Source organism: Somniosus microcephalus, chromosome 2 (assembly GCF_052327205.1).
Source record: "Somniosus microcephalus isolate GS21.2 chromosome 2, FLI_Smic_1.0, whole genome shotgun sequence".
In the NCBI taxonomy this organism is placed as follows: domain Eukaryota; kingdom Metazoa; phylum Chordata; class Chondrichthyes; order Squaliformes; family Somniosidae; genus Somniosus; species Somniosus microcephalus.
Window position 1 is genome coordinate 103,788,034 of NC_140988.1, and position 18,565 is coordinate 103,806,598.

Sequence of the window (18,565 nt, forward strand, 5' to 3'; positions counted from 1 at the left end):
ACCGACCATAGAGCACATATACCAGAAATGCTGTTTACGGAGGTCACGGTCCATCATCAAAGACCCTACCCACCCCAGCCACAGTCTGTTCGCCCTCCTGCCATCTGGGAGACGCTACAGATGCATTCGCACCCGTACGACCAGATTTAGGAACAGCTTCTTTCCCAGGGCTGTCATCCTACTGAACTCCACAAATAAACTCTAAAGCCTGCACATCTGCCAATGCACTTTATTATGGTTATGTTTATGTTAATGTATTACAAGCCAAATGTATGTTGAATGTTTACATTTCATTGTACTGCACTTGTGCACTAACAATGACAATAAAAGTTGATTTGATTTGATTTGATCACACCCAAGTGACACAACGATTTATTTCCACTCCCTTTGCATTATTGTAAAGGTTTTGCCAAACACTCTTTAACCATCTGAGCTCAAAGGCCTGTCATGCTATGCGAGCCTTCTTAAATTTTGATTTTGACATGTGAAAACGTACCTAAGCTTCAACTGGTCGCCGCAACCATGCGCTGGAAAACCGGCCACTGTTCAGGTCATAACGATCAATGGGGTCCAAGAGTTAGACTTTCCTCCGGCAAGACTTGTTTCGCAAATCACTAACTTGATCGAGTTTTTTGATGAGGTAACAGAGAGGGTTGATGAGGGCAATGCAGTTGACATGGTGTACATGGATTTCCAAAAGGTGTTTGACAAAGCGCCACATCATAGGCTTGCCGGCAAAGTTGAAACCCATGGAATAAAAAGGACAGTGGCAGCATGGATACGAAATTGGCCGAGTGACAGGAAACAGAGTAGTGGTGAATGGTTGTTTTTTGGACTGGAAGAAGGATGGTGTTCCCCATGGGTCGGATCTAGGACCATTGCTTTTCTTTATATATATTAATGACTTGGATGTGGGTGTACAGGGCACGATGTCAAAATTTGCAAATGACATAAAACTTGGAAGTACAGTGAGCAGCGAGGAAGATAGTGATGGACTTCAAGAAGACATAGACACTGGTTTGGCCCCAACTGGGGTACTGTGTCCAATTCTGGGCACCACACTTTAGGAAGGTTGTGAAGGCCTTAGAGAAGGTGCAGTAAAGATTTACGAGAATGATTCCAGGAATGAGAGACTTCAGTTATGTTGATAGACTGGAGAAGCTGGGGTTGTTCTCCTTGGAGCAGAGAAGATTGAGAGGAGATTTGATAGAGGTGTTCAAAATCATGAGGGGTCTGGACAGAGTAGATAGAGAGAAACTGTTCCCATTGGCAGAAAGGTCGAGAACCAGAGGACACAGATTTAAGGTGATTAGCAAAAGAAACAAAGGCCACTTAAGAAAAAACTTTTTTACACAGGGAGTGGTTAAGATCTGGAATGCACTGCCTGAAAGGGTGGTGGAGGCAGACTCAATTTTATCTTTCAAAAGGGAGTTGGGTAAGTATCTGAAGGAAAAAAATGCAGGTCCAAGGGGAAGGGGCAGGGGCTCGACGGGCCGAATGGCCTTCTTCCGCGCTGTAAGCATTCTATGAATCTGTGAATAAGTGGACTGCCCGATGGGATAAACACGCTTCTTGTCCGGAGAGGGCTGTTACATTTCTTTGCACGTTCTCTGATTTTTTTAATACATTTCAAAGGTCACAATAAAAATACAAACCTGAAATTACTCATTCACCTGGACATTGCAGGGATTGGATTAATGAATGTCAGACTATTGGATAACTTGCGATTTTACCTTCCCCTTTCAATGTACTAAGTTATGCTTACATATTGGGTTCACCTTAAATCTATGATCATTTTTTTGGATGAGAAAAGCCTTGTTCGGTTTATGTGCACAAAGTAACCCACCGTTTAAATAAGATCCAGCCTAAGCATTCTATAAATGAAGGCAGAAATATACTGGTGCTGACGGTGCCTGTTCATATAAGCTTGCACTTGATAATAAAGGTGAGGTCAAGATCGACATTGTGGGGTTTATTGAATGGTGGAAGCCGGTTATCCACAGACCCCACCGATCACAGGCCTCGGGGCTAATTGGTTTATTTTATGGGGTTCTCTTAAATGGGTGGAGTTCGGCTAGTTTAATGTTTGACATCGCGCGACATTTATAAACAAATCAGCTTGAAAATATTTAAAGCAATGATATCTGTTTCCCAGCAATCTAGCTGGATGTTGTACCACACCTGGACTGAGGGCGTTCTGTAACTAGATAACTCCAATTACAGTTATTTATATATAAATTATAATAAAGTAAATGACCAGGGCGAAATAATTCATAGGTTAATTCCAATAAGGAAGCCAACTCCTAATGGGTCAGGTTTTCAGACCTCGATAACCTGTTTATCTTTTGTTGTGTGTACATGCATCAAATGCAATACTATAAATACTGGCCATATATTACAGATCAGAATATCTGCTTAACGGGATCATGGCAGATGCATATATTAGATCGCATCAAGTTTCACTTTTTTCACTGATACTTAAAAATAATAACATGACATTTGCTGGTGATGTGTAATATTTTTACCATATCATTAATTCACATACCTTTCCGTTTCTTTGCACCAATCTAGTGATTAAAATACAACACGTGGGATGGGGACCTTCTCGGGATGGATGTGTTAAGTGGACGGCTGCTGGGTTTGTCTTGTTATGTAAATAATAAAACAACAAAAGATGGATTATAATAGCAATGTTGGTGAGGGAACAAGGCGGCAGCGATCACCTGGAGGAGCCCCGCCTGGCGCCGCGCATGCGCCGCGCCGCCGCTGAGGCCGGTCTGCGAGGAGATCGCGAGCGGCTGGTTCCGGGGAGCCCGAGAGATGTAACCATGGTGGCGATGTAACCTTCCCGGGGCATCAGACAGCGCCTTCCCTCACAACCCCGGCACAGCGCCCGAGGAAAAGGCAAGTATGTGCCCCAGTGTGTGGCGAGATCTGGCGTGTGGCATCATTCAACTCTTCCGAATGGACTTGCGTGGTTGGTGCAACCGGTTGTTTCAATGGAAATAAGACTAGTTCCATCGCCCTCCACGACCCCGATCTTCACCACAATAGTGAAATGCTTCGTGGATGTTTAGCTCCAATATGTTTTCGGACGTTTATTTACGAATTTGCATTTTTTTCCTTGCGATTAATTTCAGGGTTTTTTTTAAATATTGTTTTTAAACCTTTACATCCTGAGGGGTTGGGATGGAGGTAGAGTTGTGTTTTGCTGTTGTGTCTGAAAAGCGTATGCATCGAATGTGTGTGTGAAAGACGCGGTGTCTGTCCCCGGAGTTGCCGGCGAGAGGCTCGTCTCCCGGAGCAGCAGCAGGTTCCCCGCCACCCATCCGCTGTGCAAAGCGCTCATTTGGAGCCAGCGAAACATGAGGGCTGCAGGATTTGAAAAAAAATACAGTGTGCGTTGTTGAGCAGAACCGGATTTGGTGCAAGTTTATTTTTTAACTATTATTAATTTAGAAAGGACCACCTAGGTACCAATAATGTGAAGAGGAAGTCTGTAGTAGTTGGGTGTAGAAAAGGGCCACACCACGCTGGTCTTTTCTATTGATTGTAGCACATTACATTCACATCAGGTCCTGTGGTTATTGATCAACGCGTGATTGACGGGAATGCTGCCTCTCGTCTTAAAAAAAAAGACTGGTCGCAGTCCCCTGATCTTTATTGAGGCCAGCTAGCAGTTTCCATCAGGAATAAAGCGAGCGAGCAGGTAGGGCATTAGGGGTATGCTAAGAAGGGGACACCGGCACAATGCGTGTTTGTGCCACTTTTTATCAGCAGGACAAAAGGCTGCTGTTTGGGACTGAGATCACCCCGGTAATTACGCTGTCAGAAACAGGCGGATCAGATGCAGAGAATCAGTGGCGTCTCTACATTGGAGGGAAGGGGTAGGGGAGAATATTAGCATAGAAACGGCTGCCAAGGGCCCCAGCGTCGCTTGCTTTTTTTTTGTTTGGAGATCAGATTTCGCATTCAAGATGTATTGATTACTAAGATAAACGACAGGCAACAATCCCGCTCCCCCGCCACCTCCAAACACAAACCCCCACAAACTACAAGTTGCAGTGAGTTAGTGAATGCTGCCACCCTACAGCGAATGTGCGTGCTGCATGCGGCTTGATCCTTGATCCTTTTTTTTAGTACAAACTAGGGAATTGGTCGGGTCAAGTATATGGTTAACGCGTTTACAATGTAAACGGGCTATGTTTACGTCTCAGGTTATGTTTAATTTGTTGCCTTTATTCAGTGTACTCGCTCCCTAAACATTCTGAAAAAAATTGATATAAACTGGATACTGTACAAGAGAAAAGTGTAAAGAAATACATTTTTATGGTACACACGGCGGGTGGGGAATAGGTTTGGGTTTTAATTTATTTTAAGAGACAGGATTCGTACTGCAGTCTTGAAAATAACTAAATTTAGCAGAACTAAAGCTTGCCCTAGATAGATCAGGATCCCATTGGTACAGTTCTCTCTAAAATGGGATTCAAAGCTGCAGGGCACAAGTTCTGTTTTTAAGTTGATTTTTAATATTCACAAACTTGTATTTGTGCTATAATTTACAAGTGTACATTAAAATTAACTTTTTTTAATGGGATACCCATTTAAAAGCACCTGATGAATTGTGTTTTTTGTTTTTGCTGGATTCCCACCCTCCTCTCCTGGAGGTTTAAATAACTATACAAGATGAAATGATACTTTAATTTGATCAGAAAAAAATACTCGGTATCAATTAGATTTTTATTTCTGAAATAATTTGTTTATGGGTCTTATGAGCTTGCCATCAGACTTTCGATGAATAAGGAGAGTACAACAAAGACTCTTAATTTTAGGAAGGTTGACTTTGAGAGAATAAGGAATCCACCTCTGACCAAGCTTTTGGTTACTCCTAATATCGCCTCCTTTGGTTCGGCATCTATTTTTTGTTTGATTACACCTCTGTGAAGCACTTTGGAATGTATTTCTATATTAAATGCGCTATATAAATGCTACATTGTTTTTAATGGGGCTGGACTGGAAGAGATTGTTAGAGGGACAAAGCATGGAGGCAAACCAGTGTAGATAATTCTAAATACAGAATGTAGGAATTCTAAAGGCAATTCATGCCCTTGTATAAGAAATAACAGGAATAAGTGGAAACGTGTACAAATAACAAAGGAGGTAAAGAAAGAACTTGCATTTATATAATGCCTTTAACAGCCAATAAAGCCTTTTAGTGTAGTCACTGTTGCAATGTAGGGAAACGTGTCTGGATTTTCTGGTTACGTGGGGCAGGCAAGTGCTGGAGATGCATTCGTGGTGGCACGGATGCCTGCTGGCCTCATGCAAATTAAGTGCCCCCGTGCTGACCCTCCAAACTGCGGCTGGATCAGTGCTGGAGGTAACCGCCAGGATCGCAGATTTCTAGGGCCATTGCCTTTAAACAAGGGCAAAAGGACTGTCCTTTAAATGACATGGTGATAACTGTTGTGCGTAAAATATTAGAGGCTATCCTGAAGAAGTATATATGAAACCCCTAGAGAAGTATGGTCATGAGGGTCATGCCTTTAAAGGGGCAAAGATTAATAAATGGAACTCCACGGACATTGTTTAACTAGACTTCAGCAAAGCTGGTGATACAGAAGAGCATTGAGGGTTTGGTTTATAAGGTAGAAAAGCACTGAATTGTGGAGTGGGATTGATCTGTACTGGAGTGGCAGAAAGTGGCTAATGGGACTTGGGGTGGGGTTGTGCAGGATGGTAGGTGTGGTGGGGGGGGGTGCTAAGGAGCAGTGCTGGGACCTTTACTAATGTTATTGCATATGAATGGTTGGAAATGGGAATAGAGAGGTAACTGTCAAAACTAGCCACTGGCAACAAAGTGGGGAGGGGTGTTGCAAACAACTGAGAGCAAACTGATCAGGTGCAGAGGGATTTAGATGTCATAGAATCATACAGCACCGAAGGAGGCCATTCAGCCCACCGTGTCTGTGCCGGCTCTTTGAAAGAGCTATTCAATTAGTCTCACTCCCCTGCACTTTCTCCATGGCCATGCAAATTATTCCTTTTCAAGTACATATCCAATTCCCTTTTGAAAGTTACTATTGAATCTGCTTCCACCACCTTTTCAGGCAGTGCATTCCAGATCATCATAACTCGCTGCAGAAAAAATTCTCCTCATCTCTCCACTGGTTCTTTTACCAATTATCTTAAATCTGTGTCCTCTGGTTACTGACCCTCCTGCCAGTGGAAGCAGTTTCTCCTTATTTACTCTATCAAAACTCTTAATAATTTTGAACACCTCTATCAAATCTGCCCTTAATCTTCTCTGCTGTAAGAAGAACAATCCCAGATAGATTGGGAAGTTGGGTTGAGAAATGGCGAACGGAATTCAGTGTTGACGAGTGCAAAGTGATGAGACCAGAAAAGAAGAAACCTTGGAACTGTTAATTAAATGGCATTAATGTGCAGGATACAGCAGAGGAGGAGAATTTGGGTGTATTGTTGGATAGATTGTTGAAACCATCTGCACTGTGTGTGGCAGTCATAAATAAGGCAAATAGATCTTGGGTCGTATATGGCATGAATAGAATACAAATCATGGAATGTGATACTGAGCCTGTGCGCGGCAGTGATTTGTCCCCATCTGGAGTACTGTGTGCCGTTCTGGTCACAATATTACAGGAAGGACATCTCGGGACTTCAAAAGGTGCAGCAAATGCCACCCATCTGGCTTTTGACAGCTCAGTTACCAGGAGAGGCTATGGCAGCTGTTTGTTTACACTAAAGAAGACTGAGAGATCATATTGAGATATTCGAGATCCTTAAGGGTATCGACAAGTTGAACCCTGAGAAACTGTTTACTGTGGCCTGGAGAATGACGATGACAATGAGGGGGCATGGGATGAAGCTCAGATAAGGGAAATTGATTAGACAGATTGAACTGTTTCACACAGAGGGTGGTCGTTATTTGGAATGGACTGCCAATGAGCCGATCGAGGCTGAGGACATCAGTAGTTTCAAGGGGGTTGAACAGACATTTGGTAAGAAAATCAATTGAGGGATGTTAGCAGTGAACTGCATATTCTGAGGCTGGCCAAATGGACTGAAATGATCTTTCCTGGTCCTGTACATTTTTATGTCCCTTTGTTAAAGAATGGTTATTTTTTTGAGGAGCTCATTATGTTAGGTCCTCCTAAAATAAAAAAAATACTAGCTGTTAGTTGTGCAGCTTTCATGCCTGAATGATAAATGTGGGTGGCTGGGTTTATAAAGATGGGTTATTCCATGTATAGTGGTAATTTTCGTGATATTGCCTGCTTTACGGGAATTTCTCTCCTAAAAGTCGAGTGTTTCCACAGTTATTCAAGGGGGAAAAATTCGGTCGCGCAGTAGCGCCCCGAAAAAGTTAGCGCTCCTGCTTGGGGCACTACCATTCAATATCGTGGCGCTACGTGCAATGGCGCCACGCGCGTCAGCACGTAACGCTGCGGTATTACAGGCCTCCCTCCCCTGATTAAAGGGGAGGGGCCTAGCGCAGCATGCACCGGGGCCCTCCTGGATCACCGGGGAACGGGGTGCCGGGAAAACAGCCCGGCACTCGAGGAGTGCCAGGTTGACCGATTGCGGCCGGCACCCTGCATGAAGAAGCGGGAGGGGGCAGGTGCTGGTAGGCGGCCCCAAAAAAATGGCCGTCTGGCAACTGCCCTTTAATTAGCGTGGCCGCAGACATAACACCCTGACCCTGTCGGACATATCGTCCGGCGTTAGGTCAGAAGGCGCGACCAAAGTTTGCGGCCAGGGCGCGAGCGGGGTGCTGTGCACGACGATGATGTCATCGCTGGAGGTGCAGCGCTACCGGCTACCACTGCAGCTAACCTCCCGCTGAATTTTGCGAGAGGCGTTAGCGGCACTACGCCCAGGCGCTAGGTGCTTTGCGCCCCGCTTTCCAGTAGTATGGTCATTGGTTAATCCTAGGTATAAGAGATCTCTAAGGAATATGATACTGTTTTTGTGTCAAAATGCAAAAACAAGTACTAGACTATAGTTCTTGTGATACTACTCTTAAGTGAAAAACTAGTGTGGTTAGATCTCTTCTTGTTTTATAACATACTGAGTTTTAAGAAACAACATCTCAGTTTTCTGTTATGAAGGTACGTTATCGCAGAAAACTTTGGTATTCTGAAAGTTACAAAGAAATTATAGTGCTTGTTAAGACTCAGTGGCCGGGAAATTCGATAACAAAAATGGGCATGGACACTGCAATGCGAGATATGTCTGCGCCCGTTCAGAAAGCGCAGGCAGCACGTTAGTTTGATGCTGCTTGCTAATTAACATGATAGGAGCGCACAGCCTAGTGACGAATGCGCTGCTGACAGGCTGTGCGCTCAACAGGGGGCCCAAGTTCGTATCGCTGGAGTGAGGCTAGCTTTACTTAAAGCTAGCCTGCTCCTCTTCAAGGCAGTCTGCAGCTTTTAAAGCTGAACTGCCTTCTGCACATAAAAAATGCTGGAAGTGCTTCAGCACTAACACAAATGGCTCAACAGGCCAGGGAAGGGGCAGCCAGGATCTTGCACGCAGCACTCCAGCTTTGTGCAGGGGGTCAACACTGGAAGGGAGATCCTCTACCCATAGGAGCCAGGTGGGCCTCCAGAAAGAATGATGTGGGACCAGATCACTGAGACCATCACTGCCAGCAGTGTCGCCCCCACCACCTGGCTCCAGTGCCCAAAGAAGCTTCATGACTTCAGACCAGTGGTCAAGGTCAGTGAATGCATCGTCAAAAGCCGTCTCCTACCAACTGCACCACTGGCCTCACACACTGCTCAATGCACGACCCACCCACCCCCCCAACTCACCTACCAGCAATCTCTACCAAACACGAGGCACACCTCACATTCCTAGCTTTAGCTCACACCTTTGGAGGAGACGGGGCTGGCCATTCTTGGCAGGGGCATGGCTGAGCCCTTGGCCAGCTGTGGGATTGAAAGAATACAAGATGCTGGTATCCTCATACGTTATCCTCCTTCTCACACCCCAGTTACCTCTCATCCCACAATCTCTTCTGATTTACAAGCTGCACATGGTGTAAGCATGCACCTCTTGCTTTGCGCCGGAAGTGGGCGACAGCAAGGCTGCCAGTTTTTCAGCGGCCGGCGCTAAAGCTCCCAATTTCACGGTCAATAATTTTAGATGGCCACAAGTTTTAAATATGGTAGTAAGTATTGGGGCACCAGGGAGTGAGCTACACACAAATGTGGGGAGCTGTGGGGTGGGCTGCAGAGGCACAAAACTATTAGCCAGTGGCCTGCCAAGATTTTTAATTGGAAGACACTGGTTGATCATTCTGGCCCACTACAACACACACAATGAAGCATCTTGTCATAATGTGCCCTGCTTCTGGCTTTTTTTTCTATCATGGTGCATAGAGAGTTAAAAGCTAGGTTCACTCAAAGAAAGTCCCACCGGCAAACAGCTCACTGTTTTCTACCACAATCAGAGTGGGCAAGCTGACCGTTGTGCATGTCTACAAGCCACCGATGGAGACATGGTCAACTGTCGCCCTACCAACTGTTAACCACCCAGCCATCTACATTGGCGATTTCAACAGCCACCACTACATGTGGGGCTACTAAAATGTAGAAGGAGGGGGCGAACAACTAGAAGAATGGGCGCTGGCCTCTGACATCCATCTCGTCTACGATCCCAAACAGCCAGGCACCTTTTTTTCTGCCCGCTGGCAGAAGAAATACTCGCTGGACCTCTGCTTCACGACCAGTGACGGCAAAGGATGGGCGCCCACCTGCTCCCAGAAGATTCTTAAGAACTTCCCCCGCTCACAACACCGACCCAGCATCGTACATGTAGGGATCAAGGTGCTGATAGTCACCTCAGTCCCAAAACCAAGATGGAACTTCCGTAAGGCTTCATGGCCCACCTTCACGAGCATTGTTAAGGACACAATCCAGAGAATACCCCCGTCCCCAAACATCTACCACCGTTTTGTTCGATTGCTGAAAGTGAGGGCCACTAGAAGCATCCCGTATGACTACAGGAAAGAATACGTGCCATACTGGTCCCAGGAGAGTGAGAGACTGCCGGCACAGTTCAGTGTCACTCCAGACCCGGATGCAGCAACAACACTTATGGATTTCCTGGACGAAGGCAGATTAGCACGATGGCGAGAAACCACTGAAAACCTGGATTTCTCACACTCCAGCAGGAAACCCTAGAACCTGCTCCGTTGGCTTTGCGCTGTCTCACTTCCCCCAAGTGAGGCGCCAAAGATCAGTGCAGATGCCATTGCGGCCTGCCTCCTAACCAACTCAAAGGTAACGTTTAACACCAAAAACAAACGCAGAGTGAAAAAGCCGTTTAAGCTCTCTGCAAAAAACCGCTCCGCCCACCACTTTTTCTGCGGTCTTCACCACCGAAGAGGTGGACACAGTGCTAACAGCCACCGAGTCTGGGAGGGCCATTGGGATCAATGGCATCTACCCAGAATTTCTCAAGAACCAGGGCCCAAATGGACGGGTATGGCTTGCCAAACCCGCCTCCAACATCCTTGACACTGGGATAATCCCAGAAGTCTGGCGCCATTCCAAAGCCATTGCGATCCTAAACCCAGGAAAACTAGCCAGCAATCCCAAAAGCTACCGCCCCATCGCCCTTCTGTCTGTGGTCTACAAGGTGATCGAATGATTCGTCCTTAACCGGATAAAATTGGCTTTAGAAGCTGCCCTCCCAAATGAGCAGGCAGGCTTCAGAGAGGGAAGAAACTGCTCTGATCAGGTCCTTGCACCAACTACCAACATTGAGGCTTTGTGTGGCTGCAGGACCATGAGGCAGAGCAGTATAGACTAGGGCTACTGCTCTGCCTGATGGTCCTGCAGCCACATAAAGATCGTGGACTTGCAGCTAAACGGAATGCAGAAATGACGTATGAGGAGAGATTGGGATGATTGGGCTTATATTCGCTGGAGTTTAGAAGAATGAGAGGGGATCTCATTGAAACTTATAAAATTCTAACAGGACTAGACAGACTAGATGCAGGAAGGCTGTTCCCGATGGCAGGGAGTCCAGAACCAGGGGTCACAGTCTAAAGATAAGGGGTAAGTCATTTAGGACAGAAATGAGGAGGAATTTCTTCACCCAGAAAGTGGTGAACCTGTGGAATTTTCTACCACAAAAGGCAGTTGAGGCCAATTCATTAAATATATTCAAGAAGGAGTTAGATATATTTCTTAAGGCCAAAGGGATATGGGGAGAAAGCAGGGACAGGGTACTGAATTTGGATGATCAACCATGATCTCATTGAATGGCGGACCAGGCTCGAGGGGCCGAATGGCCTACTCCTGCTCCTATCTTCTCTGTTTCTATGTAAACGCCTCCATGAGGGCAGTGTCAGGAATGCTCAAGTCCACTCCAACTGAGTGGCTCCCGGTGCTGTCCCACATTGTCCTGCCTCCCATTCGCTGCACTGCCATCATGCTCCATAAGATGGAAAAAATCATGAGCAACATCGACCTTTCCATTCACAAAGACTTGAAAAACCTACCACAAAAGCACTTAAAATCGTGCTGACCATTCTGGGAAACAGTAGCCAATATTCATGTAGTTTGGTATCGACCCACTATCCAAATGGACAGAATTGTGGGACACATGCAACATTAAGAACAAACACCTGATCACTGACCCAACAGCAGAGGTCCCTGACTTCGTCCTTCCTCACACAGTGGACAGGCTCAACCGAATCCGCACAGGGCACGGACGATGCGGCCACCTGCCCCACAAGTGGAAGAGGAGGGACGACCAGAAGTGCGACTGTGGTCATGAGCCCCAGAGCATGGAACACATCACCGCAACCTGCCCACTAAGATCTGTTGCTGGAGGCACCTCATTTCTCCACTCGGCATCTCAGGAGGCCATCGAATGGATAGCCAAACTAGACATCCTGTTATAAGCTTTTCCCGTCATATGAAACAACAACTCAAAGAAAATGACCATGCCACTCTGGGTGGAACTTTAAAGACATGCTGAAGAATAATTGTAGAAGCAATTGAATCTTGAGAGAGAAATTGTGGTCAAGCAAATAATACCATTAAAATCATGATTGTTTATAGACTGTTCATTGTTCATCCTTATAAACCCACCCACACCCAAATTTACAATAGCCACAGAATATAGACACTGGGTTTCCCTGGTATTTGAGGGAGGGACCAAGCCATTCAATTCAGATGCGAGCATCATGTGGGTTTTGTTTGCATATATCTTTGATTGGCAGATCCTTTTGAGTTTAAGAGATACATATTTAAATTCAGTGGCAGATAAAAAATACAGATAAATGCAAAATACTGTACTAGAATATGTTAAAACTGTGAAAGTATTCTTGAAGACCCATGTTTGGTAGAACTTATTCAGTGAGTTATTGACACTTGGAATGGTCTACTAGGTATAGTAGTGGAGGAAAAACCTTAAATTCATTCAAGAGCTAGTTAGATGATGTCTTTGGGAATAATGTAAGTTCCTCTTTATTCTGAATGGAGAACTAAAGTTTGGTCAAATGGCCTTGCTCATCCATATCAAACATATGACCTTGTTGTTCAATTCATTGCTTTTACATTTTGTTTTATATGCTTTCCTCTATATTCTTCTCCCTCCCCCACTCTCCACCTTAGTGAGGATTGTGATGCTCTGGCCTGTAGACAGATTCAGTATTGCTCCCTTGTTGGACATAGTCACTATAACATTATTGTTGAACATTGCTAATATCGCTCCTTCATTGACCCCATCATGAGATGTGTGTTGAGCAGCTTGAAACAAGATGTCCCCTTATCTGTTGGACAACCTATCTGACGAGAATAAAACTCACCCATTATGCTGTCTTTTAATCAACTTATACTAAAGGCTTTTACTTTAAAATAGTGGGCACTGTTACCTTTTCTTTTTTCCACTAATTGTTTCTCCTATACTGAAAGTCTTGACTCCTTGCTTGGGTCCAGGTCCTTGGGCAATTTCCAGTACCTGGCCCAAGTGGCTGTTCTTCATGTATGAGTCTTTGGTGAGTTTTGGCAGACTACTTGACTGTAGGGGTATATATCACCCAAGCTGGATTCTGTCCTCACCTGATAACAGCATGCACACTTCCAATAGGGGGTCAATAGATAGCAATCATTAGCAAGAACCTTGCTGGTTTTTACTTCCATGAAGCACTGAGGCTAACTGTAGTGCCCCTACCACCACCCAAGCTGAAATCTGCTAATTCAGCACAGACTGGGATTGAACCTGGGACCTTCTTAGTCTGTATGGCTTAGCTATTCTTTTGCTTTAACCAGCTGGGCAGGTTCTTAAATTGAAAGAGCAGATTTAACTGTAAGAGCCCCTTGTGATCTGTACCAGATACTTGTGTCTTTCATACATGCATTTCTTCAATCTCACTAATGGTGGACTGCCTTACCAGTAGGTGAGGTAAGGCTTGATGTGGGTTATTAATCCACAGTAAAGTAAGGATATAGAACAACAGTTAGAATTAGTTTCACTTATTTCCAGCAATACAATTTGTCTAAACATAACAATATGAAAATAATAAATATGCATTGATACCCCACTTCAGTGAGTAGTCTTGCTTCACTTAAAGCTAATTTCCCAACTCCCTTCTCATATGTTCCATCCTCCTCGCAGCACTTTTCTGTCTGACTGTTCTTCAGCTTTTGTAGCTCTCTGTTTTAAAAACCTGACTCCATTGTCAGCTTTCAGGCAAACTGACCCCTCCCCCAAAGAGTAGAATCCACCAGCTTAACTTGGCAATAACCCATGATGAGTTTAAATTAAGAGTTGTCAAATCAGTAATGAGTGTGAATGTTCACGAATGTCAAACTATCTTTCATAGTCTCCAGGATGCTGATCCAGATGCCCATCCGAAAACAAATCCACACTTGTCAGCCCTGCTGTGCTGTGAATTTAACCATGTGAGAGCTAACTTTAGCTTAACAGTAGCATTTTTAACATATATTACACCAAGGTCCCCATGTGGCATTAGTGTGAAATCCTGAAATGTGACCGAGGCTGTTCACCCCATCAAGCCTGTGTCAGTGCTAACTCCTTAACTGGATATCTACTCTAATCCAATTTCCTTCTCCTTTCCCTGTATATGTTTATATTCTTCCTTTTCAAATACTTACCCAGCTCCTATTCAAATAGTTTTATAGATACTTGTGGTGAAGTATTCCATGCTCTCACAACCTCCGTGTGAGAAACTTCTTCGAACATTCTTCTTGTGATAATCCTGGGCTAATGGCCCCTTGTTATCGATTCACTAACCAATGAAAACAATCTTTGTCCTCTTAAAGCTTTTCATAATTATGAAAACCCGCATTAGATTCCTCCTTAACCTTATCTGTTCAAAGTAAAGCCCTCCATCTTTCAAGCCTTTCATGACCCTAACCTTCATTTCTTAGTTGTGACACTTTCCTTTCTCCTCCCCCATGCTTCTTCAGTGTTCCATTCTTTGCTCCTTCCTAACCCTGATGTCTAGATGCAGCTGAGACTCTTGTGCAGAACAAAGAAGATAAGTATGTACCAATGTACGCCCATCCCTTAATTCATGTGCTCTGCATCAGAAAATTAATCTTTTCAATTGTCAATCATAAAATTAAAACCCTATTCTATTTTTTTCTAACTTAAGAAAACTTAGAATATTGTATGAATGGTCTCTTGCATTGTCGTACTATTCTTCTGATGGAAATATTTTTTATATTCCACTTCCATCACATAACAATATGCTGTGATAAATATAGATGCCAGTATTAGAAGCCCCTCTCCCTGCCTTAATATTTCGAATCCAGTAATGCGCATGTAATATTCTAACAATTTTCTTAAGTCGGAACGTAAGACACACACACTATCCTGAAAGCAGCTCTGAACATAAACATGATACAGTAAGCTACCAGTCAGTGCATGTGTCTCTTCCCTACAACATTTAGGGTGTGACAGGCTATATACAGTCAGATGTGCCCTTTCAGCATTTATGAAATGTTAAAAATATATCTAATCTGTTATTTCTCAGTAATTGACTGCAGGTTAAGTATCATCAAGCAAGCTTATCCAGTGAACAGATGAGCCATCCAGATGAGAAAGGACCCAGGTTTGATTCTTGGCCTATGCTGAGTTAGTTGATTTCAGCCAGCTTGGCAGTAGGGGTGCTATCAATGGTCTCGGGCACCTGGGTTAGGGAGGACAAAAAGATCGGCCAGAGATTCTGCTTCTGATTAATATCCAATAACTCTTGCTGAAAGTGTATGTGAATTAAATTTGTATGGGAACTGGAACAGACCTGACTGTGATGTCCCCTGTGGCTGAGTAGATTGCTATGCACTGTCAAGATGAATAAAAGCCACTTGGGGAAGGTGTAAGAGGACAATTTGATCCTGTAGAACCATATCCCAGCAAAGATTAGTCAAACTTGGCAAGAACTGAAAAAAAAGTTTTCATTATTATGAGCAGTGCATACTGCACTCTCCATAACAGTGGAAACAGTGATTTATTTTCAAATTGTAAATGAAAACAACAGGACAATCTCTTTCTGTCTCACCTACACATGTCTTCTGAAGTAAAAAAAATGAAGTTAATAGGGTAGATTTTTATCTTCTCTGCACCTGGGGATTTGGCATTTCCCAAGTGCTGGGAAAAGAAAATGGAGATGGAGACCTATTACGTCAGCCTTATTGTGCTGCCCTGGGATTTCCTGGAGCTACCCCCGCTGGACATAACTGGGCTTGCACCTGTGAGATGAGCTTGTTACTTTAATGAGGCAGGAGTAGCATTCCCGACCTACCACCTCATTCTTCCAGATACAATCGTTGCGCACCCCATCGGAGGGGCACCTGAAAAACGTTGGAGCAAGGGCCTGTCCATGAGCCCCTGCAGCCCAGAGATCGGTGGGGGTCCTGGGGCCAGCTTGAAGAAGATGCAAGCAAGTGGACTTGATGCCATCAGCAGCTGCGTTTTGTGAAAACGCATTTTCAAATACTAGGCATTTGACTTGACAATGCTGAGACTAGTGGATGCGAGTGCTACTGGGTGTGAACTGTGATGTGGCACTCTCTGCAAATCCTTCTGTAATGTAAGCAATGACAACCATTTGGAATATTACAGTAGTACCAAAGAATTATGAAACAATTTCAGTAAAGAAACAAACTGTAGCACAGCATTATTATTTATTGATTTTTTAAGAAGGTTTTAACTGAGTATGAGTAACACAACCTCAAGAGCGGTGTGTGTAGGACAGTACACAAAAGTAATAAAGCTAAGCTCTTTTCAGCAGAAATGCTAAATGAATTGTACTTGCTTTTCTTGCAACAGAGCAGGCTTGTACATAAATTGTCACAATCCTGTAATATCTCAGAATCCCATGTGGTAATTTTAACAATCTGAGAAATCTCATGGCAGAGATGGGGGAACACAAGAGGAGGCAAATCTACAATTTTATGTATATACTTGAATGCTAGAGGCATTAGAAATAAGATGCCAGGACTGGAGGCTGTTGTGGCAGGAGGCAACTGAGTGCGTCAAGGAAGCCACAAGAGGCAATGCTGATCTTGATCCGGTATTCATAAGAGACCCAGAATATGTACAGGAAGCAAGAGTTGTAACACCCCTGATGGGACATCAATCACAGAAGGATCAAGTTTAACAGATCTCGGTCAGAGATGCCTAACACCAGGAGCCAGGTACATAACCTTAAAAGGGCTAAATTCAATGAAATGAGGTAACAACTAAAGCAAATAGACTGTGGGAGGTTGTTCAATAACACTTTAGTAGAAGGAAAATGGAACACCTTTAAAAGTTTCCGCTTGAGCATGCAGGATAAATAACATTCCCAAAACCAATAAGCTCAGACTAAACAAACATGACCCTAAATGGATCAGCAAACAAATTAAATGTGAGATAAAGAGGAAAAATATCATGTACAAGTCCTGCTAGGAAAAAGGAGAAGGGGCCAACTGGGTTAAATACAGGAAGTCACAGAAACACATTAAAACAGTGATCAGAGAGGCAAAGAGAGACTTGGGGTTGGGGCGGGGGAAGGAAGGCATAACAGCTGAGACCAGTCGGAATAGTAAAAAATTCTTTCAATACCACAACAGCAAGAAAGCAGTCGAGGTGAAAACTATAAAAGGTGCAAACAAGCTTGAAACTGAGGATGAGCATAAAATATTAAATATTCTGAATGTATTCACAAGGGAAGATATTGTCAGGGTTGGGAGTCACGGGGCCGTGTAGATACGGTGCCGTGCTGTCCGGGCGAGGCTGGTTCTGGACCCAAGTGCAGACAGACGAGGCGAGAAGCAGGTATACCGTCTTAAATAACAGTACTTTACTAGATTCACACATTACTAGATTCACACAAGGAAAACAGTAACAAACATAAGAGCTCAAGACAAGCTACCAAACGGCTAGTCAAGATAGGAACTCAGGACAAGCTTCCATGAGGCAACCCACTTGTCCAGACTGAGCTCGAGACAAGCTACCACATAGGCAACCGGCTTGCCGAGATAAGACTCAAGACAAGCTACCACAGGGGTAATCGGCTTATCAATACAGAGCTCAAGACAAGCTACCACAGGGCAACATGCTTGTCCAAACTGAGCACCTTATCAAAACTGAGCAACTTGTCAGCACCTTGTCAAGACCGAGATCAAAAGGAAGAACCACAGACTTAAATACAAGCAACAACCATGGCAACCAGCTTGTCAAGGCAAGCTACCACAGAGCAAAAGGCTAGTCGAGACTGAGCACCTAGTCGAGACTAACTCCCTTATCAGGACTGAGCCCAAAGGGAAGAAACCGCAGAACTTAGATACAAGCAAAAACAGGTGAAACCAATAAACCAGATAAAAGGCAGTTAAGTAATAAACAGGAGAAACAAGTAACAATTAACAAAGGGAAACCAACCAGTGAAGGTGCCATCTAGGGGTTACTGAATGAACTGATCGGCACCCTCACAGATATGAGCAACTTGGCTTCTTAAAAAAAATAGCCCCAGTAAAATCAATGACTTTGTTACAAATAAGATGGGAGTCCGACAAGCTAATTGGGTTCAAAACAAATAAATTCCCTGGGATAGATGGGATTTATCCCAGAATTCTGAAAGAGACTAGTGAAGAACATACACAATTGATGGGTAGGAAAAGACTAGCTGGCCCATCAAGCCTGCCCCACACCTCATGAAGGCTGGAACATTATGACTAGACATTTCCCCCACCCCCAATCATGTAATCTCCTGGGGAGGCAAAATCCAGAGAGAAAAACCAGGGCCAATAAAGGAAAACATACTCTGGAAAATTCCTCTCCGACCTCCCTCAGGTGATCGAAACCAGTCCAGAGATCACATGCACCATGTGCTATCTATAAAGACTCTTGCTTTCTATATGATGCAATCTCTGCCTCAGTCAAGAACCAGTACAGCTCCCTTTTGAAGGCATCCAGAATCAGCACACACCACATCCACCGGCAACGTATTCCAGAGGCTCAATAGGGATGCTTTTCAGCTCTTTAATTATTTTATTGACCTCTATCAGGCCGCTCT